Source organism: Saimiri boliviensis, chromosome 1, assembly GCF_048565385.1.
Source record: "Saimiri boliviensis isolate mSaiBol1 chromosome 1, mSaiBol1.pri, whole genome shotgun sequence".
NCBI lineage: Eukaryota > Metazoa > Chordata > Mammalia > Primates > Cebidae > Saimiri > Saimiri boliviensis.
Genome location: NC_133449.1, coordinates 202,653,523 through 202,681,385, shown reverse-complemented (window position 1 = coordinate 202,681,385; position 27,863 = coordinate 202,653,523). Strand labels below are relative to the sequence as shown.

Genomic DNA, 27,863 nt, shown 5'->3' with positions numbered 1-27,863 from the left:
ACTCTCTTCAAACATCGAAATTATTTTTATATTGTAAATATTTGACAAATAGACTACAGTTTTGTTTTTATATCTATGTTGTTGAAGAATAAAAGTGAGCATCCTTCAAAGTCACAGGTTCTGAAGCAAATGGTATAGAAAAAAAAAATTAACACTGAAAATTCTTCAAGAAAAATCAACTTTCCCAAGACAAATCATGACATTTTTGTTAAGATCAGATTATATATAACTCTTCTATTTCCCATATGCTCAAAGAATTCACATGAGACAATGGGGCCACACTTTAAGGGGGAAAATAATACGTCTTCTTAAATCTTTCTAATTTTAAAGTTCTTCGGATCATAAGATTGTTTAAAAAAAGTTAAAATCTTGAAAAATAAGAAACAAGAGCCTTCTGCCTCCCATACTGTACTGAAAGGAAACCGCCAAAGAATAAAAAGTCAACTCTGCTAAGAGTTCCATTTTCTCTGGTCCTAGAGGCACAGTGAGAATTTCCTGTGGAAAAGACAAGTCCGGCTGGTGTCAAATTAGTAAAAGATGGCGATGAAAGGATATAGTTATTCAGGGTCTGTTCCTTGAAAATGAAAATGATGACCTCTGATTTCTAAGTTCCATAAGTAGAGTCTGCCATCTGCATGCAGGCTGCTCATAAACTTCCCACTTTCCTTTTTCTATCTGTGTGATTGTGGTGTAAGGGTGGAGCAGGGGTAGGGCGGGTAGGTGTGGGAAGTACAGAAGGTCATGCCTCTCTGCTGGCAAATATGATTAATATGTGTACTGGGAGGAGAAAAACACCACTCACCTGGCTATCAGCCGGCCTGACTCATGCCTCCTGGCATCTTAGAAGACCAAACATCCAGCAACTCTGGCTGGTGTCTAGAGAGCCGCCTATCAACTTGAACAATTTCTGGGTTAGGAAGGTGCTTCAAATCTTGTTTGTAACAAATATTAGTTCAATTGTTAGAAGTGTTTTTAATCACCCAAAAAGAAGTAAACAGGCATGCCTCACAACTTCAACAGGCAGTGTATGTGTGACTTCTTTCTATCCGGAATCGCTTGGCTCAAATGCTCAGAGGGAAGAAAGATGGTCATATGTTAAAATAAAAGTGATGACCTCACCCAGGGCCACTTACCACACAATTCATACTATTGCCACACAGCCTGGCAGCACCAGGAGCCTGTGCTCCCAAGAACTGGAATAGGCCAGCAGGGAAGCACCCATGGGTCTGCTCCAAGCCCTTCCTGGGCAGGGCTTCCCGGCAGCGTTATACAACATCTGATACATCTGCTCACACTCCTGGAGCCTCCACCCCAATAGGAGCAAAATTCATCTATTAGTGAGAAAACAAAGTAGACGGGAAAAAAAGCTGGGGACTCCGAGTTAAAAAACAACAACGAAAGATTTTCAAAGCAACTTCTTCAAAGGCCCTTTTATATTTATTTTTAAGGAGGTATTTCAATTTAAGTGACACTGTCAATCATTTTCTTTTTCAACTATGACAATGCTATTCTACCCCTACTTCTTTCACATGGCTTGATGGAAATGAGGGGGAAGTTATCTTCCTTACCCAAAAATCACATAAAGAACATCCTGGCAAGGGCAAATAACTCAAATGTTTTGTTTTCAGTGTTCTTAATTTAGCTATTTTTCCACTAACTTACTATTGACAGAAAAGTGCTCTGACTAAACAAACTTTATACAAGGTGTACTAAATACTTTTCTGAAGTTATTGTTTGGGAATACAGCAGACTAATGGAAAGGAAGAACAAGGACTGCTGAGAAAGAAACAAAGCGGTGAACATGCCAAAGCATAATTTCAAAAAACCTTTTTTCATAGGAATCAAAACCATTTAATAAACCATTAAGCCAAAATGTAAGCTACAACTATAACTTTTATACCCTAAGTATTAGTCTTGGTGAAATGATCATGTATATATTTTCACATTTAATATGCTGTAAAATGGGATTACAAATACCAAACCTATTAGCATCCCATACATTCCATAGATTCTGAAGATTAAAACCAAAATCAAAAAGTTGCAGAGCAGCAGCTCTGGCTCCCTAACTCCATAAGGGGACTGGAAATCAGGGTGTAGTATCTTCTGGGCAGTCCAGGTATTTGAAAGAGAAGCAGCTTGTCAGGTGGGCCCTGGAGGGAAGCCCATTATATCTGTGGGGGTCCTGACATTTCGGGTAATCTAAACCTTGTTACTTGCGAATCGCCCCTGGTGGGAGGGAGATATGGAATGGATGCCTCCTTAGCCAAGCAATTAGATCATTTAGGAAACAGAAAATGGGCAATAAGGATCTCCCTCCTAGAGAGCACTTGCTGGTGTTCAATCAGTTTTGACAACAGAAGATGTGGCATTTGCTGAATAAAACAGCAAATGCTGGGGCTCAGCCCCACAGAAGACTTTGAAAATCTCCTAACGTGCATTGCACAGAGCGTCACAAAGCTATCACGTAGCATCCGTAGTGTCCCTGAACACCTGAGAATCAGGCAGAACAAGAATGCTTTCTGTGTGTGTGTGAGTAACCTCAGCGGGTACCAAATGCAAGGGCTCCTTACAGACCAGGAGCAAGGTTGTTCTTGGAGAGAGGTTGTGTTCTGTAAATGGATACAAAACTCTGAACTTCAAATTACACAAAAGTAGTACTTGGAAAAAGCAAATAATGAATCCTTGTAAGCTCTAGAAATTATCTTCAGAGCCAACATAAACAATCTTACGGGGTAAGACCAGTTCAGGGCCTGGTCCTGAAGAATTAACCACTCCCTCCACAGTACTCTTAGAATATTCCTCATTTATGGCACTTGCCATCCCATACCAGAATTATTTCTTTACTTGCCACTCTCCCCGAGTGTCTGGAGAACACAGAATGTCTTATTGAAATCTCAAACCAAATATTTAGCACAATGCCTGGCATACTTTAATTGCTATTTAAATATAAGCTGAACAAAATTAAATAACTTTCTCGGATATGTGATAAACTCCAAAAGACTACTGTCATCTCTGATCATTCTTCAACTCCTACAATGTCTATGCTGTCATTTTAGTTATCACTGTCCACGTCTTCATCCTTGAGGAATTTGAAGCCATATGACTTGTAAAAAAACCACTGATGACAAATATGACTGACAACATCTAAAAGGTGAATGACAAGCAGAAACATATGCTCTCTACCTTCCAAATCCTGTCTCCATCTCAGCTAATTGAGGAAATAAAAATCACACATCGAACCTTTCCTTGGCTTAAAGATATGTGTGAAAGCCACATCTTTCACAAACATTACCTGCTTGTCACAGTGTCAGGGCTTGGCCGAAGGCCTTAGTGTTGTTGGTTTAGTAATATCGGCTCTAAGCCAGATGTTTCCAGAGCTATGGGCCACATTTTCAAAAACACATGCGGTATTTCTAATGATCTTATATGTTGGGTATATTGAGTATGAAATTGTTTTTCTACTAATCTGATTAAAAAGGAATCACCCGAAGGAAAATATTCACGGGAGACTGCAGGAGTGAAATAAAGGCCACAGAAGCACAATGAAAACACTGCAGTTCCACCTGGGTTTTAGCAAGTAAGCCCTAACCCTGTTTCATGAGGTAAGCCACCTCTGTTTCTATACTTGCATCCATTCATTAATTAAGGATGAGGATGTATTTATTTTTCCGGATGCCCTTAGAGGATGATATATACGTGTGGCTCCTAGATGGTTAATTACTTAAGCCAAGGTCAAGAACCTGCGGTGGGAAAGCCACATGGAGCTCCTCGGCAGCTTGTATTTAGTTCTTCAATCTGCTGGCATCAAAGGGAAATTTTCAACAGCATACAAGTGCAAGGGATTTTTGTTGGCAAGAAGGGCCTTTGATGGCTCTGTAATCAACTCGGCTTCAACAGGCCTTTTGCACAGACCAAAAGCAAGTCAAACTTTTGGAAAGCCATTCTTTGTTTTCCTAATCGAAACACTCTCTTGCCTCCTAATGTCCTGTTGGGAATGATTTCTATGAACCAAGAGAAAATTTTGTCCATAGCAGTTTGAAAACAGAGAAAATGACACTTCTCCAAGCCTGACATTAGTGTTTTGTTTTTAATTGAAATCCAACATCAAATAACGTGCCTGCAATCAGAAAAAAGAGGGTGGACCTTTGGAAAAATGGAGTTTCAGTGGATTTCCCTGCCCAGAGATACTGAGGCTGTTTTCCATTTCCCTTAAGTAATACAAAAAGTACCAATTTTTTTTTTCAAATATAGAAGTGAGAAGCAGAAAAAGGTAGGCTTCCTTCTCTTCCTGAAGTATAGAAAAGAGCTAGTAGACAATGGTCTCAAAAGAATACAATTTGTAGGGGCCGCCCTCCTAGCACTAGTGTGGCTGCTCTGCTCATCCTCACAGATCAATCTGGTCATCTCCAGCACATCTGCTCAGGCGCTGACAAATGATGAATTCCACCTCGGAATCCATAAGCAGAAAGAGGCTGGCTGATAAACAGCTATGAGCGGAAATGTATGCACCTTTCATAAGCAAGACAAATCACTCATTCTCACCAAATGCTTCCAACAGGAACACTAATTCTGTATTTATTTGCACAGCATATGTACTGCGTCCGAAGCAGTGCATTAAAAAAGATCTCAGGCAGCCAATTGCTTTGATTACTTTATTCATCGTAGTATTACAAGGGCTCAATGGCAGAGCAATGAAATAGGAAGCTAGTGGAGACTGAAACACCTCATCAATGGTTTGTCAGGCTTGGAGGTTTTTCTGGTGCATAAAACACACACATACGCACACACACACACTCATCCCTAACGTAGGAAAGAATTTTTTTTTTAAACAAAATACTGTGGCCATGCATCTTAAATTTGCCATATGCCTTTCCTGTCAACGAGCAGTTATTTTTATTAATAACTCCAAGAACATATCACGGAATTCTTTTTTGTTTTGAGATCCGGTCATGTGACTCCTTCAACACCAGGGAACACTGGGTAAATTGTAATGTTCTAACATACCAATGAATGGTCTCTTTTAGAGCCAAGTTGGTGATGAATTGATATTTACTAAGGCCTAAGCAAGCACAGGGCACTATATATATTCCTCCTTCTGGCCTCTCTGCAATGATGGATGGAAGTAAGGAGCAGAAAAGAAGTCACACAGACAAGCTCAAGCTGACAACCAAGCAACCACCAGTGGATTGTTTCAATCAAGCCGCAAAAGAAGTAGCTTTTTGTATTACTTACTGTAGCTTCATTCTCCTGCTGTACACATGGATCTTGGATACACTGTACCACTGACCTGTCTGAAAATTGGAATGCAGTAGAAAAAGCAGAGAAGATACAACTTCCTTCAGGCCCCTAGAGAAAGGTCTTTTAAGCAAGGCATTTTCCCATAGATGCCAGTACTGGAAATTCATACTCCCATCTTCATGAGAAATCTGACTTTTGAGAGGAGAATCAAGAAAGGTTTGCTGTTTTATTTTAATGACACTCGTACCTCCCAACAACAGAAACCTCTGGGACCACAGCACAGGTGTGACGGTGTCAGGTAGCATCCTCCAAGCTTTGTTCTAATAACAAAGCTCTCTTGGTCAGGAGTTTTAGGTTTATAGTTTAAAATGTTAGGGTGTGACACTGATGTTGTTCAAAAACAAAACAAAACAAAACAAAAAAAAACAAGGCTGCCTCATGAAACCAATGCCTGCTGTGCAAATAAATACAGAATGAGTGTTTACCCTTGGCAGGACATTTTTCGTTAAGTTGGCTACAGAGCATTAAAAAAGACATTAACTAGATTATACATTTACATGAAGTCCCTTGTTATTTTTAACCATACAAAAAATCATTTTTCTTTTTGATGATATATATACTAATTGTAAATGATTACAAGAGGTGACTGTGTAAGACAGTGCAATTGTATTTTTTTCCCCCAGAAATTTAATGGTAATGTAACTTTGGTAAAATAGCTTAACTACGAATCTGTTATTAAAATGAGTGCTTTTGGCTTAAATGGAATCACTATTTTTTGAACAAATAAACAAAAATCATACCCTAAAAGAGCATTCAATTTCAGAGAAGGTGGTTTATTCTTTATGTGGTATGCTCAAGTGCCTAAGATCTATATAAAATTCTGTAAACCCTAAGTTAAAACTAATTGTGAAGAGTAGTAGTAAATTCTAGAAGAAGCCACAAAAATCAAGTGATTTGAGCCTTCATTTTCAAATGATGAAAATGAGGTCCAGAGAGGCAAACTAACCTACTCAAGGAAACACAGCTAGCATAATTGAAACTAAACTCAAGGTTAAACTTCAAAATCCAATTTATTATTTCAGCTGAGGTGGAGTAAGGAAAGACTGGCCACACTTAAAAAAAATTTTTTAAAGTTTAGAACCAACATAAATTTTATTAAACAATGGACTTTTAAAACAGTCTTTCCCTTTCTCACACTGGAACAGGATGGGAAAATAGGATACTGCATATGAAATGCTACTATTGATGGATTCAAAATATTTTTCCTGCAATTTTGGTTCACATTTAATATGATTATTTTTATAAGAGCAATAACTAAAAATAAAGAAATGTTGTAGATACACCTTAAGATAGTTTTTTTGCAAGGTGAGTAAGTTTCTAAAAAGATTAACAGGTAAAGCTTGAAATTTGGGAAATACTTGCTTGGATTCCTGTTTTACAACAGGCTACAAGGAACTGTCAAATAACCCAGCACTGAAATGTACAGCTGATGTGAGCTGTTAGTAGGAGCAGTGTCTTAACAGAAGTAAAGAGGCTGATGCTGAGTATCTGTTGAATCAGTCCTTTGTTTTAGAACCAGATGTGTAAAATGTGAAACCACCTGTCAGTTTTCTCATCTGTAGGAGGCAGTCTTTCAAAGGTGTGTGGCTTTGGTGGATTATGGTGGTAGGAATAGTATTCCACCAAGTTCAACAGTGTAAAGTGGAAGAAGTTTAGCCAAGCAAAAGTCTTTGAGAGGATTTGCTCCAGATGAGATTAAGATTCCCCAAACCCTCCAGTGTCTGAATTAAGTAAAATGACACAATTCTCACACTGAGTAAGGAAACATACACACTTATATATTACACTTACAATTAGAATTGTGCAATTGATTTACCCAATCGTTTTTCCAGAAGGCTTTACTTTGCAGGCCGAATATTTCTTTTCTATGCAATCAAGCTCGAGTGAAGCAAAAATTCATTCAAAGTATGCCAAGAATGCTGTTTCCTAAAATAGTGGTTCTGACACAGTTTAGAGTAAGGAAAAAAAAAAAGAGCCCAAATTGCAATTGATTTACCCAACAGTTTTTCCAGAATGCTTTATTTTTCTTTTGGATTAACAATTAATAGTGGTCAAAAATACTAAGGCTTTTAAATATATAGGCACCTCACCAATTTGTCTGGTAATTAATCAGGAAAGAATTATATGCTGTAATCCCTTAACTAACAGAAAACAGACATTATTTCATTTGATCCCCATAAAATCTCTAAAACAAGCAAGGCAAGAATTATCCTCATTTTACAGGTACGGAAATGGATGCTCATAATTTGCCATACTCATATTGCTAATAAGCAGCAGCTTGTCAGTCCCCTTGAGCAGATGCAAAGTAAGAGAGAAGTATCCAGTCCCTAAGAGTAAACTGGGATTTTGTGAACACATGGGCATGGACCACTGCATTGTGTGTTCATCCATACCGAGCACCCACATCTTTTCGTAACTCACAGGTACTACATTCAATCTCTTCAGCTCTCATTTCAAGCCTGTTGGATCCCAGGCTTCTACAGTGGTAAGAGGGAAGGGTGAAATGCCAGCCTTCTGGTGTAGGATGTCTCTGTGTAGGAATGTCCCTGTGTGAGTCCTGGCAGTGGCCTGGACCTTGTCCTGGGATCAGCCATGCAGCCTTGAGTTTTGGCTCCAGCTACGAGGAATGAACAGCCACCTTCCCAGACATCCCATACTGTCCAGATCCTCAGCACCCACGGGGTTGCCTGGCCCACGCAGAAACAGCACCTCTCTAATGTAAAAAGGGATTGGTTAGTACCTACGGCTCCCTGGAAATGGAAGTCATTCCTTTTAAGGTATTTGTCTACCTTTCAACTTTTAAGTTTTTTACTGTGGAACATATTTTTAGGATGGCAGTCTGTACTCAAGTAGGGGACTGCTAATTACAGGGTCTTCATAGAGCAGAAAGACATTAACAAAGAAAAGTCTAAAATAGCTCTCATCATGGGCGAAGTGCCCTCACATGGTTCCACTAAATGCAGAGATGCATTTAGATGTGCTCAGATTTCTGATGGGTACACAAAACTGTGGTCTGAAACATGGGGAACAACTCTTGTTAGCAATATTCTAAGATGTCAAATGTCAATTTAACATAGAAATATTATAACAAGTCAATAATTTAGAATTTCTATTTTAATACAATTGAATTATATAATACTGACAGTAAATTGCCATTGATATAATCAATAAGTGTTTCCTCATCTTTATATGTATGCGAGACAGTGTTAGGACTTGAACACTGAATTTATTCGTCTTTGACAGTATTGTAGAGGAGAATGATTATGCGCTTAGCATCTATAGTACAGGCAAATTGCCTAATCTTTCTGAGATTCAACTTCCCCATTTTTCAAATGAGAATAACACATATTTTGCAGTGTTGGTATATGGCTAAATGATACGATACCTTAATTATAAGGCAGTTACAATTTTTATTCCTACTTTCTACATTGAAATAAAATGAATGTGAGCAGATATTTATACTCACAAAGAATATCAAACTTTGTAGTTTCATTTCAACTTGGCCACCATCATAATGGAGACTAGTCTCAGCAGAAGTCACCTCAAATACCACTACTTGATAATCTGCAATATGACTTGTACAGGTTTTTAGAATACTTTCAGGTCCTACCAGTATTTTGGTATTCTAGATAGACTACAGTAGTATTCTAGGTAGTATTCGTGCTAGGAACAATGAAATGAAAAGCAGTCAGTTTCTACAACTATCAATTTAGTAATTTTAGAAAGTTTTAGTATACAAATATCAAATGTTATGAAATCAGAATGCTTAAAAATTATTTAATCCAATAGTACCCTACATTAATAAGATGTTTTTATAATATCATGTAAACCTTATACAGCACTTAACAAATGCCAGGTGATGCCCTCAGAGCTCTTTACAGTATAATTATGTGTCCTCATTTCATAGTCTTGGCTACCCTGTGGCATTGGTACCATCATCATCTTTTTTACTAGAGATAAAAAGATAGAGGTCTAGGTTAATTAACCAGCCCCAAGGTCACACAGCAGTAGGTGCAGAGCCAGGACTCAAACCCAGGCCAACTGGCATTAGAATCCATGCTGTAAGTCAGGGGTCTGCCAGTATTTATTTGAAGGCCAGAGAGTAAATATTTCAGGCTTTGTGGGCTACACCATCTCTGCCATAGACAATCTGTAACATGTAGTTTGCCAACTCCTGCTTGAAATCATGACATTCTTCTGCCTCAGAAATGCTTTATATTTTTCAGAGTAGTTTTACACATAACTCATTCGATTCTCACAATAACCTTTTGTAGTAATGACATGTTCTATTATTCCCTTCCGGTCAGCAAGAAAACAGAACCACAATGAGTATCCCCCTTAAATACCCAGCAGCAGAGACTAGGGACCCACGTGCTTGGAGTTCAGATTGAGGGATCTATATGAGAATGTTTTCTGATCTACTTTAGTAACTCCCTACCAATCTCCATATTCTTCCCTACCAAACAGAACACTTAGGAAACAAAATGATCAAAGTGGAAGTTATGACACCAATTTTACTCCTCTGTGCGGTATCGATTCATTCCGTCTGTTTCCTGTCCCATCAGAAGAACTGATGTCTCTGAACATTTACTTTAAAATTTCCCTACAAAATTTTAATATAAAAACATGTTCTGAAAAATCTCCTAGGACATGATAATTCTTTTAAGTCTAAGAAGGAACTATAAGCAAAATACGCAAGCTTTTAAAAAAAAGGCTGTTAATGATTTCGCAAAGCTGAAAAAAATCCCCACTACTGTCTCCATATGACCAACACTTTCAGCCAGAAGTGTGCTTTTATAGCAATCTCTCTCCCTCTCTTCTCTCTCTTTCTATTGAGACTCAGGGTTTTTGTTTGTTTGTTTGTTTGTTTGTTTGTTTTAATATTGCCAAATGCATACAATACGAAAAGTGACTTTAGAAAATTCTGGCTTTAGCAGAGTTACGCAAACCTGGCCATTCACTGTGGCCCACAACACTGCACAACATGACCAGGGCTCGAATTGTCTCTGGTAACTTCTGGGAAAAGTGGGGGGAAAATGCCTAAGATTCTTCCACATACTAGCTTTATGGTAAATAGGAACAGCAAAAGTGTCGTAAAAAAATACAGTGCCAGTAACAACACTAGGAATGATAGTAATAACTGCCAATATTAATGGTGGGGTGATTATATGCTTGGCATCATGCACACCATGTATTAACTCACTTGATCCCCACTGACCCATAAGAGAAATGCTCTTACCATCCCCATTTAATAGATGAGGAACCTGAGGCACAGAAACTGTATGTAACTCAAGGAAGAGAAGAAACCTGGGAAGTGACAGACTCAGCTATAACTGTAGGCTCCAAAGTGTTTGTTAACCATTCTCATTATTTCATTAGTGAACGACATCTGGTGTCTACTTAGAGCAGGGTACTATGAAAAAATGTAATTGATATGTAAAGTAACTGATAACTTTTATAGTATCAGTCTGAAATCAGTTTATATGAATCAGTTTCATCTCATCAGGGAGCTCTGTATATTCATGGAGCTCTCTATTTTACAAAGCCAAGGGAATAAAGATTTTAAAAATCCAAAGAATGTTTTGATGTTGTCAGATGTACCAGATATTACAAACAGCTAAACAGCTATCGACGGCACCGTGAAGTGGAAAAGACTAGCCCATGTAATAGAATATGATTTCTGGGTCCAGTTCCCGGCTTTGACATTTTGAGCAATAATTTTTATAAGCTGTAACATGTGGACAATAGTAATTTACCTGTGAGGGTTAGTTTGAGAGGTAAACAAGACAATATGAGGGTACTTTGTAAGCTGTAAAAGGATAAATAAATGCAAGTTGCTATTTTATTATTACAGCCCTCCTCTAAGGAATTAGCTTTAGATATAAATTTCCCTCCAGAGGAAAAGTCCTAACCACAAGGCAATATAAATACACCAAGAAAGAAAGAGTGATGAAGAGAGAAAAAGAACTGCCCTGATCCTGTTCAACGAAACACCCCAGAACTTATGATATTTATTTGAGTTTCCCCAGGGACCTTATTAAGCTGTGGGCAGGCATTGGCCACAACTAACAACGGGAGGAGCACTCCCTGCCTGTTCTGCAATCCCCAGTGACCCTGCCATGGCTGGGCTGTGGAAATGTTAGGGAAGAGGAATATGTAACACAGGGAGGGGAAAGATGGGAGCCAGGAAAGAAAAGATCTCGTCCCCACCCCACCACCGCCCCACCATCCGCTACTTTCAAAGCCTGGTGAGAGTAATCCACATCATGGGGTCAAGGCCACAGCAACCCCAGGGAAGGTAAGCCTATACATTAGATTTTATATCCCTAAAGGGGAGAGACCGTCTCCATTTTACGTCTCCCCAAGGTGTAGTTGTTTTAACATCGGAGGAGGCCTTGACCTTGAACAGAAGCTCTTACTGGACTAACACAGACTGCCTTCTCCTAGTGGTAGAGCAATTAGCTGGCAGGACCCTCTACTTTGTGGCCATTGCTATCGACATGAATGTATCTTCTTCCATATCCAATGGGAATTTTACAGAATCCACTAAATATAATAGAGATGACACGTTGATTCCTTTTACAATCTTCCTTCTGCCAAATGAAACATATTAAATATTGACATTTTTGGTCTAAATTATATATACATTATAATTATTCTGAGGGATTAATTCTTAATAGAGTCAGTTAAAAAAGGATTTAAATGATTTTTTATTAAGAGGAAAAAAGTAACCCCACACGAGTTCTTCCATACATCATCCTATTTTCTTTCTTTGCAGTTATTTCTGGATTATTATTTAGCCTGGGATGTGAAAATATCTGATGCTTTATAAAAGGAAATTAATACCTAGAATTCAGAAGTAATTCATTTGTAAAACAGAATAATTTTATGATAAAAATTCTATATGCAGAATAAAAAGAGTTTCTTCAAAGAAGAGGCAAGCTGTAACTTATGTCCAGAAAGCTAACTGATCACCCTATAATTTGTTAGCACTGCTTTTAACACAGTACAGAATATAACAGTTCATTCACTGAGGCATTTTATTTTTTTCCTATATTTCAAGGCTGACAAATTACAAAAGAGAGAGATTAATTACACTAGAATATAAACAGATGTATATTAAAAGCACACATCCCATTTGTATCAGAAACAAAAATAATTAAAGCTTTGAGCACCTTTTCTAGAATCTTCCCATTCTGACGTTCCAGCTGAATCTTGTACCTCAAATAGAAGAAGTATTACTATTGATGATTCTTCTGTGTCACTGATATGGGAACAATTAATACTTGCATAATACATGTAAGAGCCTAATAAAACAAAAAACATAAGAATAATAAGTACTTGTGACGTTTCTCTATTTATCCTCAAAGAAACATTAAGTGAAAGAGAAGGGAAACAATTATAATCATTTCAGAGTTAAAAAGGAGGTAGGAAGAAACTAATTGATAGCCAAAGAGAAATATCAATGATGTATATAGAGTCCTCAATTTATTTAATCCTTCGATTATATCTAACAAATAACATCTGCCAAATACTGTGAGATCAACTTCAGTATCACTAATAACCCTACATGTTAGGCACTATTTTCTATACTTTGCAGACAGAAAAACTGAGTCTTAAAAAGGCTATATACCTTAGGCAAGGTCAAAGTGCTACTAACTGCCTGAGCCAAGATGCAAATGCCTACACCCTGCACATCTTTAGAGGGACGTTGACTATTACATTCTGCAACAGCAGCTTCTGCCAGCCAGGAGGAAAAGAGGTTACCATGCTGTCTGCCTGGTAGCTGTGCATTTCTCTAGCTGAGCTCTGAACAACTGAGAAATATTCAACTCGATCTGGAGCTGTGCCTCAGCAATTCTCTGTAACCTAGGCATTCTCCTGGGTTCCCCACCTCTTGCTCTATGCAGGACACTTTGTCTAACATATCCTGCAGAGACAGATGTAGAGAGTTGAGCAGCTTAAAAAATAATGCGTCTTGGCAAACTCCTGGCTTATTAGCCCACACACCAGTTCACATATGACTGGAATCCTCAAATCAGATTACCTGACAGGCAATTTCATTATCTTGCTCTGGTACACCTTTAGAACCCTGAGATAGCCAGATATACATCACCCAGTAATCTATTTGGTCGGCCAACATGCAGCTTTGTAATCCTGTTTGTGCAGCTACTCATGTTCAACCTTTTCCTAGTACTTTTGTGTCCACTGTTATATGCCATTTTGTGTATAGGAGAAGGGGAATGGAGATTTTATTTGTATTACATATTTAATTTCATCATTATTTTGTTCTACAATAATTGAGCCTTGAAGTCATCAATGTAAAGAGATTTTTATCCCATTACTTCTCATCTAGTCATCTTAAACTGTATGTTAAACACTCTGCCATGTAGAGTAAGCACTGACCACAACATGGGTTTAATTAACCTATGACAGAAGAAAGGAATGTAAAGAATGGATACTAGCTTAAAGTTAGATGTAAGATATACACATTCTTCTATAATAGGAGTGTATATAGCTAATCTGATTTTACTACAACTGTTCATTAAATCTCAAGCCAAAAATAATGGAAAGGGACTTCTTTATTAAACACCAACTTGCTGCAAATCTCCATTTCAAGAATATAGTAAAAATAGTATTCTTTCTACTTCTTTCTCATCTTTGACCCAGAAGGCGGAAAAAGAAGGGTAAGCTTCCCTTAGGATACAGAGTAAAACATCCTGGTCCCTTCAAAGCATCTCTATCCGACTCACCAGCTAATACTCCTCCTATAAAGATCAGGCATTCCATGCAAATTGTAGGACTCAGTTTACACTGCTGGACACATTCATGTTTTCCCTTCTTCACACCTTGTGCCCCTCCAAAACATACCTATCCAGAGCCCTTATACCACTTACGATTTGGTCAGTAAGTCAACTCCATTGCACGTATTTGGCACATAAGTATGCTAAACTGTCTTTGTGGATAAATATCCTATCCCCATCAAGGCTGTCCAGACCTGGCACTCACAATTTTTTATCCACCTTGGTCTCTCCCACATTAACTAGTAACCAGGAGAACCACATTTAATCTGCACTTCCTATGAGCCAGGCACCAAGTGAGCTGTTATATGTACACATTCTTACTTAATCTTCACAAGAGTCCTATTAGATTTTACAACTGCCACCTAAAACCTGCACAAGTTATTTGGTGAAAAAGTGCAAAGTAAAACTCAAATTTTCTATCCTTCAAGCTGGAACTCTGTTCTCTTGTCCATCGTAGTCTTCTTAATACATAATATCTCAGCTGTGCGTGGTGGCTCATGCCTATAATCCCAGCACTTTGGGAGGTCAGGGTGGGCAGATCACTTGAGTTCAGCAGTTTGAGACCAGCCTGGCCAACCTGGTGAAACCCTGTCTCTACTAAAAATACAAAAATTAGCCGGGTGCGGTGGCGAGCACCTGTAATCCCAGCTACTTGGGAGACTGAGGCTGGAGAATTGCTTGAACCTGGGAGGCAGAGGTTGCAGTGAGTCGAGACTGCACCATTGCACTCCAGCCTGGGTGAAAGGAGCAATACTCCATCTCAAAATAAATAAATAAAAATATAAATAAAATAAATAAATATCTCAAACCCAGTGGTCTGTGGCAAGAGGAAGTTACCTGAACCAATACCCTCATGAAGCCAATTCGTCACTCCATTTCGTATTCCACTAAAGGAAAGCCACAGGTAGACATTTTTTTTATCTGAATTTTGATCTCATTCAGATGTCTCCAGCCCATCTATCTGCCCTAAATTACCTAGTGTGTGGAAGACTAGTTATACCAAAGTTGGAATACTTAGGAAGAAATTAAATGACTGCTTGAGCCCAGACCTTAAGGTTCCTGTTCCAAATCCCTCTCCTGAAACCACCTACATCTCCTTCATCTCCCACAGCACGTCTATCATTGTATGTCCCTTTGTGTGATTATTTCCTTAATGCCCAGCTCCCCACTGAACTGTAAGCTACACAGGGCACAGGTCATGTCTGTGACTGTAAACATATTTGCCTTGGTTCCCAGCACAGTGCCTGGTACGTGGGAGGTGCTTAGCAAACATTTGTTAAACAAGAAGGGACGAGAGAGAGGGAAAGCTGGAGGTCAGGTGGCAGGCATCCTAGCTTGAGTTTCAACCACAGGCTGTCTTGGGAATCATGCAGCCCAGTGGCAGAGTTGAGGGTTGACAGGAATTCCGAGACTGCAGTGCCTGGGGCACTGTGGTAAAAGCTATTTTTGTGTCCTCATGTCTAAATAATGACATTTGTCCATGGACAGATATAGAAGTGAATTCAGTCCTGGTTAGTGTGGCATTCTTCTACACGCTGCCAAGCACTTCTCTCTGTGTGTGCTACAGTTCTCATCTGTACAATGGGGATTTAAAAAGAGGCTCTCTACTGCTAAGGTCAGAGATTTTGCTCAATAACTAAAATTATAAGTGACCTTTTTCAGAGTTCCTTTAGCAAAGTTTTGTTACTATTGTATGTATTTAGAAGTGTTTTTACCTTTGAATAATCTAAATAGTTGGCCTCTGATAACAATGATGTAAATAATGAGGCAGTCAAATGGAGCAGTTCATACCATAAATTATCTGGGTTCAGACAGTTTCTCAAAAATGTTACGCAAGATAAAACAAGCACAAAATTGCAATCATATGATAGTATCTACCCCCACGGTGTAGGTGGGAGAATTAAGTAATTAAATATAAAAGGTTTAGAATAGTGCCTGGCACATGGTAAATATAAATGCTTGGTGTTATTATTTTATATTTTTTAAAAAGTCTGAGTAGGGGAGGGGCATAAAAATCAACCTAAAAAAGAAAAAGAAAATCTGAGCCTCAAAGAGATTATGCGACTTGCCCAAGCTTACACGGAAAGATTCAAAGTTAAGCCTAAAACTCAAGCTTCAACCCCAACTCCCAGCGACTCTATTACATCACGCCACACGGATTATACTGTTTTGTTTTATTTTTTAAAAATGTAACTGGCTTTTTTTCCCTTTGTCTTTTGGATTTTACACTGAATAATAATTTTCTAGCTTTCAGGAAATAGTAATTTTTAAATGCTTACCACCTGATTATATTCATTAAAGATTTCCAAAATAGTCCCTAGTCTAGCAAAGCAGAAATCACACCATGATTATATTATTACAGAGCTGAAGAAAGAGAATGTATTTCTCTTCCAAAATTTTTATGAGAGTCAATATATTTCCCATTTTACTTTCTCTGCTATTTTATTATCCCTTCCTTTATTAGAGATTTAGATTTGAAGCCGCTCAAGAAAAAGGATAGGAATGGAAAGAGATTTAAATTGCTCTTTGTCCGTATTAAGGCCAAAGCTTTAGCAGATAAGGGCAAAGGGAAGGTTAAGGCACAATGGTCAAATGCTGTGACCTAATTATGTCTGGACTTACTTATTTTCCTGTCCTTTCATTAATGAGAATTATCTAATTTAGACTCAGTTATCATGTAACAATAAAAGCCATATATGTTTAAACATAAAGCTTTGTTGATGTAATTACTTTCTAAATGGGAAATATTTATGGAGCAGAAGAATCCAGGCTGAATCGAAGGAAACAGAACAAAAGAAAGTTGGTTTACGTGAGGTTTTTGTTGTGTTTTTCTTTCCTTATATATATTCTAGCACTTTTATGTTTAAGCCAAAAACTGGAGGCAGAAATGAAGAGAATTCTACAGCCAGATGGGCGCTTAGATGACAGAATGGCAAGAAGGGATGTTAGAGATAATCCTATGTTTCAGGGTGACATCGTTTCATAAATCACCGGGATGGTGAATGGCCAGGGCTGGGGCCAGATGCCCTGATTCCCTGTGCAACATTCCTTCCTCTACCCTGGCCTCTCCCACCACCACTGCTTCTCCCGCCACTCAGCACCTCTGCAGCCCTGCTCAGTCCCATTGCCTCCAAAACCATTCTTCATGGTAACTTCTGCTGTCTGGGTCTTTATTGTCTGATCATTGATGGTGACTCTTCTTCTTAACCCGTCATTTAACTCTTCACATGTATCTATCTAATGAAAAAGGAAAATATATATGTGTGTGTGTGTGTGTGTGTGTGTGTGTGTGTGTGTGTATATATATACACACACATTTATTTATTTGCAACCCTCTTAGGATATAGTATAGCAGCAGGCCCATAATAAGCACCGAGTGTTTACAGACAGGATGAGGGAATGAATGAATTCCTCTTGACAATCATGATGTTGGCAGACAGCACTCCCTAAGCGTTCTCTCATAATTTTTCTTCAACACAATATAATTCATAATGGAATACTAATTTTACATTTTATCAAAGACCCAATTATATCTGTTTATGTTCACTTCACACATACATAAAATTTTAAGTAATATGCACAATCAAAAGAAGATTTATATCCTCTCTCAAGGAAAATATGGTCTCAAACAGAGCTGTTTAAAAGTCATTCATCTCATCTCTGGAAGAAGTCCTCCTATAGCCATCCTGGTGCTAGGAGTGAAATTGCTGAAAGAAAATAGAAATGTACCCTACTGCAAAGATAAATATTAAAATATACATTGATGCCTCTAGAAGAGCAATTATCCTTTGGGGAGTTTATTTGCTTTAAAAAATACTTCTTGCTGAATGCTTTTCCCCCCACAGCTGAACATATGAACATACTTGAAACAAGGAGTGGGCATAGATATTGCTTTCCTTAATATGTGTTCTGAAATTGACTAAAGGAACAGGCTAGCTGTGAGGATAATATATTCATATTGTATCCTATCTCAAACTTGTTACTGTAAAACACTTGGTATTCTAAGAGTATTAGGGTAGTTATATAAAACTAGATTTACTCTATTTTCTCAAATGCTCCAACACTGCAAAGTCAAGCTGCTTATGCCGAACGTTTATTTTTGAGAGATTGCTTTTACATTAAAGAGCTAAAGAATGAATTACTTTCAACTTCAAATTTTACATAATGCTTATCAACCAATATATGAAGATTTTCAATTTTTACTTAAAATATTGACTATGTTATTAAAAGTAACAGTCCAGTTAAGGCCTTTGAAATAATATAAAGTACAGAGGGGCAAGAAAAGTTACCTCATTCCTTAAACAAGGTAACAAGGTAACTAGTTGACACATGAAATTTCCTTTCCTAGTTAGGTATTATGTAGTCTCAACCATAAAGAGCAGGTGAATTTGGCTGTGTTAAAATCTAAGCAAAAAAACCCCTGTTTTCAGGTTTTGATTCATCAAATATTCACCTTTAATATTACCCATTTGACCTTCTTTCCATTGAGCTACTTGAGTCATCCTACCCTTGATGTTGTAAAGTGGGCTAATATTTTAGCTGGCCACTAATGTTAAGTCAAGCTCTTAAATATGCGTTCTAGTTTCACATACGCTACTACCTAGATGTGTAGCAAGGACAAGTGGCTTAACATCGTGATTATCAAATTCTTTATCTCTCAAAAAGGGGATGGATTAGACTTGGGTTCGTCTCCTTGCTCCCATCCCTAACCACCCTCCACATCATACTGCAGGGACAGACCTCATCCATCATAACAGTGGCTTGCTTAGATAATACATGGAGTAAGGCTCCCTGAGATCAGAATCCCAAAGGTGAGGCAGAGCCAGGAATGGCTGCATGGCCCCAGCACTAAGGATCCAGAACTAAGCCCTGTTGTTCTGTAATGTGAGTTTACATCAGCTTCTAAAGACAATGCTCTTTTTTCAACCAACAGTAAACAACTGCTTTAAACACCCAGGAGACTTTAACCAATTAATTAACTACTTCTATTAAGAACAGGTGAAGCATTAGATAGCTGACAGATGCAATATAAGGGATATAATCCCTGTTCACTCCTCTAGATTCTCCAAACTCTACCCCTTTACAGGCCTGATGATAAAATTAGGCATACCTGGACAATTTCAGTGCACAAGACAACTGCAACCTATATTTTCTGCTGAAATGCCTTTTATAAATTAACAATTCAGAGCCATGATTTTGGTCTTTACAGGGTCTTTAGTAAGAAATAGCCATAAAATGCAATTTATAAAATTTAAATAAACTCTGCTATGCCACCTGGCACCATTTGTGTTAAGAGTGATGTGACAAATGCCTCTTAGTCATTAAATACCAGGAAGAAGTACACTTTTTTTTTTTTTTTTTTTTTTTTTTTTGAGATGAACTCACTCTGTCACCCAGACTGGAGTACAATGGTGCTATCTTGGCTCACTGCAAAATCCACCTCTGGGGTTCAAGTGATTCTCCTGCCTCAGCCTCCTGAGTAGCTAGGATTATAGGAGCGCACCACTGTGTCCTGCTAATTTTTTGTATTTTTAGTAGAAATGGAGTTTCACCATTTTGGCCACTCTGGTCTCAAACTCCTGATCTCATCATCTGCCCACCTCAGCCTCCCAAAGTGCTGGCATTACAGGCGTGAGCCAATGCACCCGGCCTGAAAAAATATACTTTCATGAGAAAATTACAACTATATGAATAACCACGTTTCTCTTTCTCCATAGCTAACCGGAGACTAAACACCAAATATAATGCTTAAACAGATAGTGGACACCAAGTTCCCTATAAAATATTCTTATCTCAAGTATTTCTGATTTCTTTCATAATTTTTATTCGAACTGACTTTTTAAAATGTATTTTTTCATTTACCACTTTAAACATACTCAAGATAGGGGAATATACAGACATACACAGACCAAGACAGTGTTACAGGGAAACGCAAGGAACCGAGCACAGTGTTGACTACGCAGCTTCCTCCCCACTGGGGGGTGGGGCGCACCCTGCCACCCTTGGCAGTTGAGACCAGGCTGTTCATGAGGAAAGGAAACGGTCATGTGGATTCACTGGTGAATCACATTAACCACACCAGCACTTCAACCCAACTATATTCATCTAGGAGTTTTCTTTGAGCTCAGCAATGTTGTTTCTTGATCCCTTGACAAAATAAATGATGTAGCAATTCATTACTGACAGGGCAAAAAATTTTGCCACAATGTTTCAAGCTCTAATAAATTATGGATAATTTACCAAATTAATACCAGTGAAATGAAGCCCGCCTTTTTAGATTTTCATTTATCATTCTACCTAGCTCTTTCTCCCTCTCCGCCCTGGTCTCTCTCTCTCCATCTCCCTCTCACATACAAGCAGATAGTGTCATTTTTAAGCTTATATTTTTTTCTATGTCAACATTCTAGGTCACTTTTTGTGAAGTAAGTTTGGAAATAGTTACTAGGTTGCTTACACCCACATCAACAATATTTCTGTAACAGATTTGGACTTCAGAATCAAAGTTTGTATATAGTATAATTGGTAAGTTCTAGCTTGGTCCCCTGGTCCATTTAAAAAAAAAAAATGGAATTAGTTGTAAAGTAATGAAGGATCCTATAAAAGTAGGTGAGCATCATTTAAAAAAAATTCCTGATATGTAGTAAACTCACCATTGTGAGTACCAAACTGTGTTGAGTACCCACTGTGCAGAAGACAGACTCCTCCATCAAGAAATTGTTAAATTTAGTGCAAAAATTAAAATAGAAAAGAGAGTTTCCCTTTATGTATTTATTTAATGTTTGGTTTTGGCAGCAATATATTGGTGTACGAGCTTATAAAGCCAAATTATTCTTAGCATTCAGATAATTTCTTGTGGTAATAATGGGAAATTATATTCATAATGTGATATTTATACTGGAAGAGCCAGCATTAAATTACTGGGCTGTTTGTGTTATAAAATGTTAAAGGAAAGGCCTCATTTTCAGAGGATTCACAAACCAGCATGAAAGTCACTGGGGTACAGAAGTAATCACTCACCAGCTCTGCAACCCTTACGAGGAACATGAGAGGAGCACATTGGTTTTCTCAAAACCATACCCAATTCTAGGGGAAAAAAAAACTCATTCAAACTCCTTTGTAAAGAGCAGGGCTTAGTTAATAGTCCATACTCTTTAAGGATCAAACCTTTAAAGAGAGATCACTCTTACTTGCTATTTTTGAATAATTCCACACTAACAGCTCATCCCCAGCTGCCTGTCTTGGGTAACACCTGACTTTTCCCAAGCTCCCCACTTTCCTTCCCCATCATTAAAACCTAGGCGTCATCTCACCACCTGCTCCTTTTGTGTTCCCTCCTGTGGTCAGGTGCTTTCTCCTCTGAGTTCTTGGGACATCTACTTTATTTTTAAAGTTTATTATTGTTGTTGTTGTTATTATTTCAAGACAGGTTCTCATTCTTTTGCCTGGGCTTGAGTTCAGTGCCTTGATCATAGCTCACTGTAGCCTCCACTTTCTGGGCTCAAGTGATCCTTCTGCCTCCGCCTCCCAAGTAGCTGAGACAACAGGAATAAACCACTATGTCTGGCTAATTTTCATGTTTTTTGCAGAAACGGGGTCTCACTAGGCTTTATAGGGTTAAGCTGGCCTCCAGCTCCTGGCCTCAAGTGATCCTCCCACTCCGGCCTCCCAAAGTGTTGGGATAACAGGGATGAGCCACTGCACCCAGCCACGCTTTCTTTTCCTTTACTTGAGTCTCCTTGTATCTGAACTCACATCCCTCTTGCTTGCACAGTGGCAGCCGCCTCCTCATCGGGCTTTCGGTCTCCAGTCTCACCTAACCTTGAGATTACTCTTTCTAAAGTGCAATTCTCAACTCTTTGCATCTTGTTCACAAGTCTTCAGAACCCTCCCTCTACCTTCCTGGTACAAACAACTTCTCAGTTTCTCATTTGAGAACCTCCTCTTTGGGGTCACTGTTTGCTTCCCAGCCTCCCCCAGTCAGAGCGGTCTCAACTCTGTGCTCCAAAAGGATTATGCCTGCGGACGGCTACTTTCCTCCTCAGCCCGCTGAGGGCTCTTTTCCCCATCAGCCTGCGGAGGGGACGGGCAGGGGCTGGACAGGAGCTGAGGAGGCTGTGGGGTGGGGGAGGGGCACTCTGCAGGGCTGTTGCTTCCCAGCCTCCAGCAGCTGGGTCTATTTACCCAAGTGTCCAGCATAAATCATTTTCTGGAAGAGGCTCCAGGCCAAGTGGCTTGACAAATTACTGTTAAAGGCAGAACTTCTTGTCTCTGTCTTGGCTCCTAGCCTTCCCTCCATTCTGCATTTTCAAAATCCTGCCATTTCACACCCTTCTCTCCTAAGAAATCCTTCCTGACCTTCCCATCAACATGGGGCTTCCCCTTTTACACATATACAGCATTTGGTGTATGCCTGATGGTATTAGTTGTATTTGCCCTGCGATTAGCAGATAGACTAATTGTCCTGTGTCTGTTACTAGGATGCAAACGGCACTGTATTTGCCTAACACATACTACAGGTACCTAATGAATGTCTGTCAAGAGCCAAGATATTGAAGAAGAAGAAATGGCTGAAACCACAGTTAGAAAATTTTATTTTGTTTTGCTTTGTTGTTATTGTTTTGATCTGATACTCTTCAGTAGTCAACAGTGCAATCCGCATCTCCCAACAGCCCCCTCAGTAATGACCCCTACAGGGTCTTTCACCTGGTCCCTGTCCTCTTCTAGTTTTCTGGACAGTCCTTCTTCAAATTTAAAATTATTAATTTGTTAAGGATACATGTCAATAAATGTCAAACATTAAATTACTATCACTGTCTGAGCTAAGAAGTCTTTAACTAGCTGAATGGGTTCCATAAGTTCTGACTCTAATAACTGAACATAAAGAGCTCCAACTTTTCATTCTTAGTCATCTTACCCCACACCCCTCACTCAGCCTGTGTGTTTGGCCAGCAAGTGAGTTGTATGTGACCTTTTCAGGGATTTGTGCTAAAAGATGGAAAACTGGAACTATTCTAGCAAATGCAAAGACCAATAAATATGATATCATTCCAAAAGAAAGCCACAAAGAAAGCCCATGCTGGAACTAACTGGCACCAACCAAAAAGTGTGATACAATACTCTCCTTTCCATTGAAAAACCTTCTGTGGTTTCAGGGTGAGGATGAAGAGAATGAAGAAAAATAAACACAATATGAAATTCAAACCACACCAGGAACAAAAAAAATATGGGCTGAAAGACCACAAAGTAGTATTTTTACGGGTAACTTTCAATTTTATCAAGATAGAGTTAGGAAAATAGTGTGCGCATAGCTATGCTATGTGACCTAAATGCCAAGTTTTCATTTTGTTTTACATTAATATTAGGGCTTCTCATATTTCACCTCTGTTTATGTTTACATAAATTACATTATATCAAATCCAGATTTAAAGCATCTCAGAATAAATACTTGAGTAGTTCCTGTTAATATTTTCATAGTTCAACTTTTGAGTTTTAATGTTAGTCTGGGAAATAATGTCTGTGTGTATAAATTTAATTCAACCACATTACAATGCCGCCACGTTGTGCTTTCATCATTTGCACAACAAAACTTGCTGTTTATCTAATACATATCTCTATATGTTTTATCTCCATCTAGAAATATGTATTTTCCTGTTTTATAACAGCCAAATAATGCTAGGTATATATATTAAACACAAAAGCCCACAAGAAAACTTTATCCTTTATAATATTCATATTTATTTGCTAAAGGAGGCATAAGTTTATATTTTAACTTATATGGCTAAATGATTAAAGTTCTATAAATCACAAAATAACTGAGTGAAAACAAAAAAGAATAGAGCTGAATCAATTTTCTACTCTAAGAAAGAAGATGGAGTAGAAAATGTTAATTTTACATGATGCTGCATAATTTTAATTTAACTGCTGTTTCATTCAGTGTCTAAACACATTGTTTTAGAATATCCTTTTGTCATATGTACAGAAGGGCTTTGCTATTGTCCTTCAGGAAGGCTGGCAGCTGGCCCTGCACTTTGACCCCCAACCCTGTCTCAGCAAGGGACTCATTGATATTCCCAGAACTTTTCTCAATGGAAGAAGATCATTTAAAAAAGGAAAACTCCACCTCATGGGCTGGTGGTCCCTCGCTCCCACCCTCTGCTCCTGCCCCCCTTTAAATGATGGCACGCAGGTCCGGTCAAGCCCAACAATCCCTGGGCCTTCATAAACTCACTATTTTTCATGTATATTTGATGGGTCCTTTCCCTCTTAATCAAAGCAGCTTTCACAGTCGTGTTAGTGGGCGAGAACCTTCTATTCTGGACTTACATTTGATTAATTTGTGGCATTCATGTGTCTAATTCTCTACACACAAAGGGAATGAACTAGCTTGGACTCTATCGACAAGCCATTTTTGCCAGGAAAGTTCAAACGTAAAGGAAAAGGCTGTGTCAGTGGAGATGGTTTCCAGCCTGCTTAAAAGGAGCTTAGAATAAAACAGTCTAGCTTAAAAAAAAAAAAAAAAAAAAAAAAAAAAAAAAAAAAAAAAAAAAAAAAAAAAAACACAAAACGCTGCCATCATTTCCAATGCTTTTGTTAATGATATTTTTAAACACGTAAGCAAATACCTAAATGCTACATTCCTTGCCATGCATACATCGATCTTCACGAGAGGGAGCAACCAAAATTACAGATTCACATACATCACACACTTAAAAAAAGACTGCTGGCTTCCTTTCAAATTCCATCAGTCAACTTTTATCAACCACAGGAGAAGTAGAAGATGACAAACACTGCTTACAACATCGTTTGCGTTTTAGGTTTGGGGTTTCTTCCAGTTATGTTTGCAAAAGTGTGAAAGTACTAAACAGAATATTGTTCCTCATTCTTACTACACAATAAATACTTCTAAATATGTCCCTAACTGCAATCTTTTGTGATTCCCTTAATTAATATTAACAAATCCTTAAACGAATAATGATAGCAAAAAATGTAGTGTCTACCACAACCTTACTACAGTTTCCCTTTTTAAGTTCTCATCTGAATTCAATAAATTAATATTTACTTTAGAAAAATCCACAACATTTCTATTCAACAGCACTTGAACTTTTACAAAATGTTTCAAAGAAATTAAAGCTAGATATGAATGACTGGAAATAAGCAGAACAAGAAAGAGTTGTCCTACGTGTATGTAGCACCACCTTCCCTGTGTCCTTTAATAAAAAGCAGAACTCTGATCATTCCATGATGTCACTGGTATTCTACACAAAAAAAGTCCCCACAGATTAAATTCCACTTCCTGTCAATAAAGCTAAAGATGAAATAAATCTTTAAAATGCAGGGGAGAGAGAATAACATATATAAGTTCTTCTAGAAAATATGAGAGGGTTTGCAAAGAATAAGGCACAGAATCAACAACCCTGGCTTCCAGTTTTGCTGACTTACTTCGGTGACCTTGGGCTTACCCTTGTGCTAGAGGTAGAATGCGTGTGGGTGCATGTACCTGTGCACATCTTCAAGCTCTGGGGCCTGAACGAGTCATTTCTCTACTCTGGAGAGGTGAGAGAATAGCATGACAGACAAATGAACATTGAGACACAGCACCCCAATTCACCCACCCTTGCCCCAGGTCGGGATGTCCGAAACTAAAACACCCAAGCCTCCCAAGAAAGGGAAGAAAAGGGGCAGACGTTCACACATGGGGTTCTAGCAGCCTCATTCTCTCTGTTCTCACAACAGAAGCAGGACCATTAACTTTAAAATAACAATAGCCAGGTTCCCTGAAGGCTGCAGATAGGGAAAACCCAGTTTATACGACATTTCTAGGGTAGGCCAAGAAATTAAAAGGGTATGGCATTGGACACTGGACATGTAAGGCAAGGTAGTGTGTGGCTTGGAATGAAGAGTTTGTTTCTGATATTTATATTTGAGGATTTTGTTGTTGTTGTTGTTGTTTATTTTCTTACAGTTGGGATCTCACAGTCACCCAGGCTGGAGTGCAATGGCTAGCTAGATCATGGCTCACTGCAGCCTCAACCTCCTGGGCTCAAATGATCTTCCCACCTCAGCAGAGGAATAATAAAGATCGTGGGGAGAGAAAAACCCATGGGAAAGTCAGAAAGGAGAATTGAGAGACAGCTAGACCAGGGAGAAGCCTGAGAAGTGCTACAGAAGGGACACACTGAGGCAGGTAGTAAAGGGGAAGGAATGGAGAAATCAAGCCAGCCGCAGCACTGCATTAACACGTGAGTGATAAAACAATGAAAGGGTAAAGCCACAAGGAAAGAAACTGACAGCTGCAGTCCCTAAGTGCCCTAACATAGAGACACAATGACTCACTCTTCCATTGGCCATCCTCAAACCCCGGCCAGGAACGTGCAGAAGTGCCTCCCAGTGAGGCGAGACATAGACTTTCTGGATGGAGAACGTACAAATAATTGTGGGACATAACAGAATCAGAAATGCCACCACAAATAAAACTTCAGAAGCTAGTAGTGGTTTGAGCCTTGTGATGAAATCAGCTTGAAAAATAGTTTTTTAAAAATATGATACAGAATATCTTACACATAGAATACATAAAACCTCAGTTTTATAAAATTATTATAAGCCCTCCATACTTTTACAAATCCTCCTCAATTTTCAGATTCAGAAATAGTGTATCTATGATAGGAACTCGTTCTGAAAGTTCTTAAAAATAGCAACGTCAGGACAGCTAAATATATGACTTAGAAAAATCACTACTTCTTCCCACCCTGATTCTTTTGAGCTTAGTGGCCAACTTCTTTTCCTGAGCTTACAATAAACACATACCTGTAAGCATACATATTCAAAGTTAAATCTATACTTAGCCCCAGACCAGCATAAAGACACACAGTACCAGAAACAAGAATCTGGGTTTGGGGCCTTTCTGTACCGGAGGTGAATGTTCAACTTCCCACAAGAGTCTCACAATAGCGGCTCTCCCAGCCCTCTAGGGAGGGGCTTCCTTAAAAAAGTGGCATCTCCAAACACTCATACACTGTGAAGTAACTCAATACTTTCAAGTCAAAGGTATTAAATGTATTAATCGAAAGGACTGCAGATTACCCTTTTAAATAAGTATATATATAAAATCCCAGCACTTTGAGAGGCTGAGATGGGAGGATTACCTGAGCTCAGGAGTTCAAAACCAGCCTGGCCAACATGGTGAAACACCATCTCTACTAAAAATACAAAAAAAAAAAAAATTAGCCAGGCATGGCGGCATGTGCCTGTGATCCCAGCTACTTGGGAGGGTGAGGCAGGAGAATCGCTTGAACCCTGGAGGCAGAGGCTGCAGTCAGCCAAGATCGTGTCAGGGCACTCCAGCCTGGGTGACAACAACAAAAAACAAACAATACACATAAAGGAAATGGTCTTCTACAAAAGGACACTGAACTATTCAATTCCACTCCCTAAGCAAGTAGACACCAGTTTTTATTTTGAATTCAAATATTAGAAGATCACTGACAGGGGAAAAAAAGTAGGCCAGAATTATCTGGATTATTGCCCTAACTCTAGAAAGCTGACATAGCATGACCAAGGCCTACTTAAAAGCTGACTGTATCTGGTTAACACCAGGCTCTGAGGAGAGACCTACCTCCTAATGGTGAAAGAAACTGTTTCCACATTTTGAGAGGCAAGACCCATAAAGGAAGGGCCTCTAATTTCCAGTGATTACCTTGGTACCTTACAGTCCGTAATTACATAGAGAACCATGCCCTGAACTGGCCTTCAGTTTGTTCCAAA

The 27,863-nt window shown here is 38.7% G+C and overlaps 1 protein-coding gene across 5 annotated transcripts in view; it reads right to left on the bottom strand.

The window, feature by feature from the left end:
• The window catches only part of EFNA5 (ephrin A5), a 293,503-nt gene that overhangs the window by 162,618 nt on the left and 103,022 nt on the right, over positions 1-27,863 (bottom strand). The gene's annotated exons all lie outside the window — the stretch shown is intronic.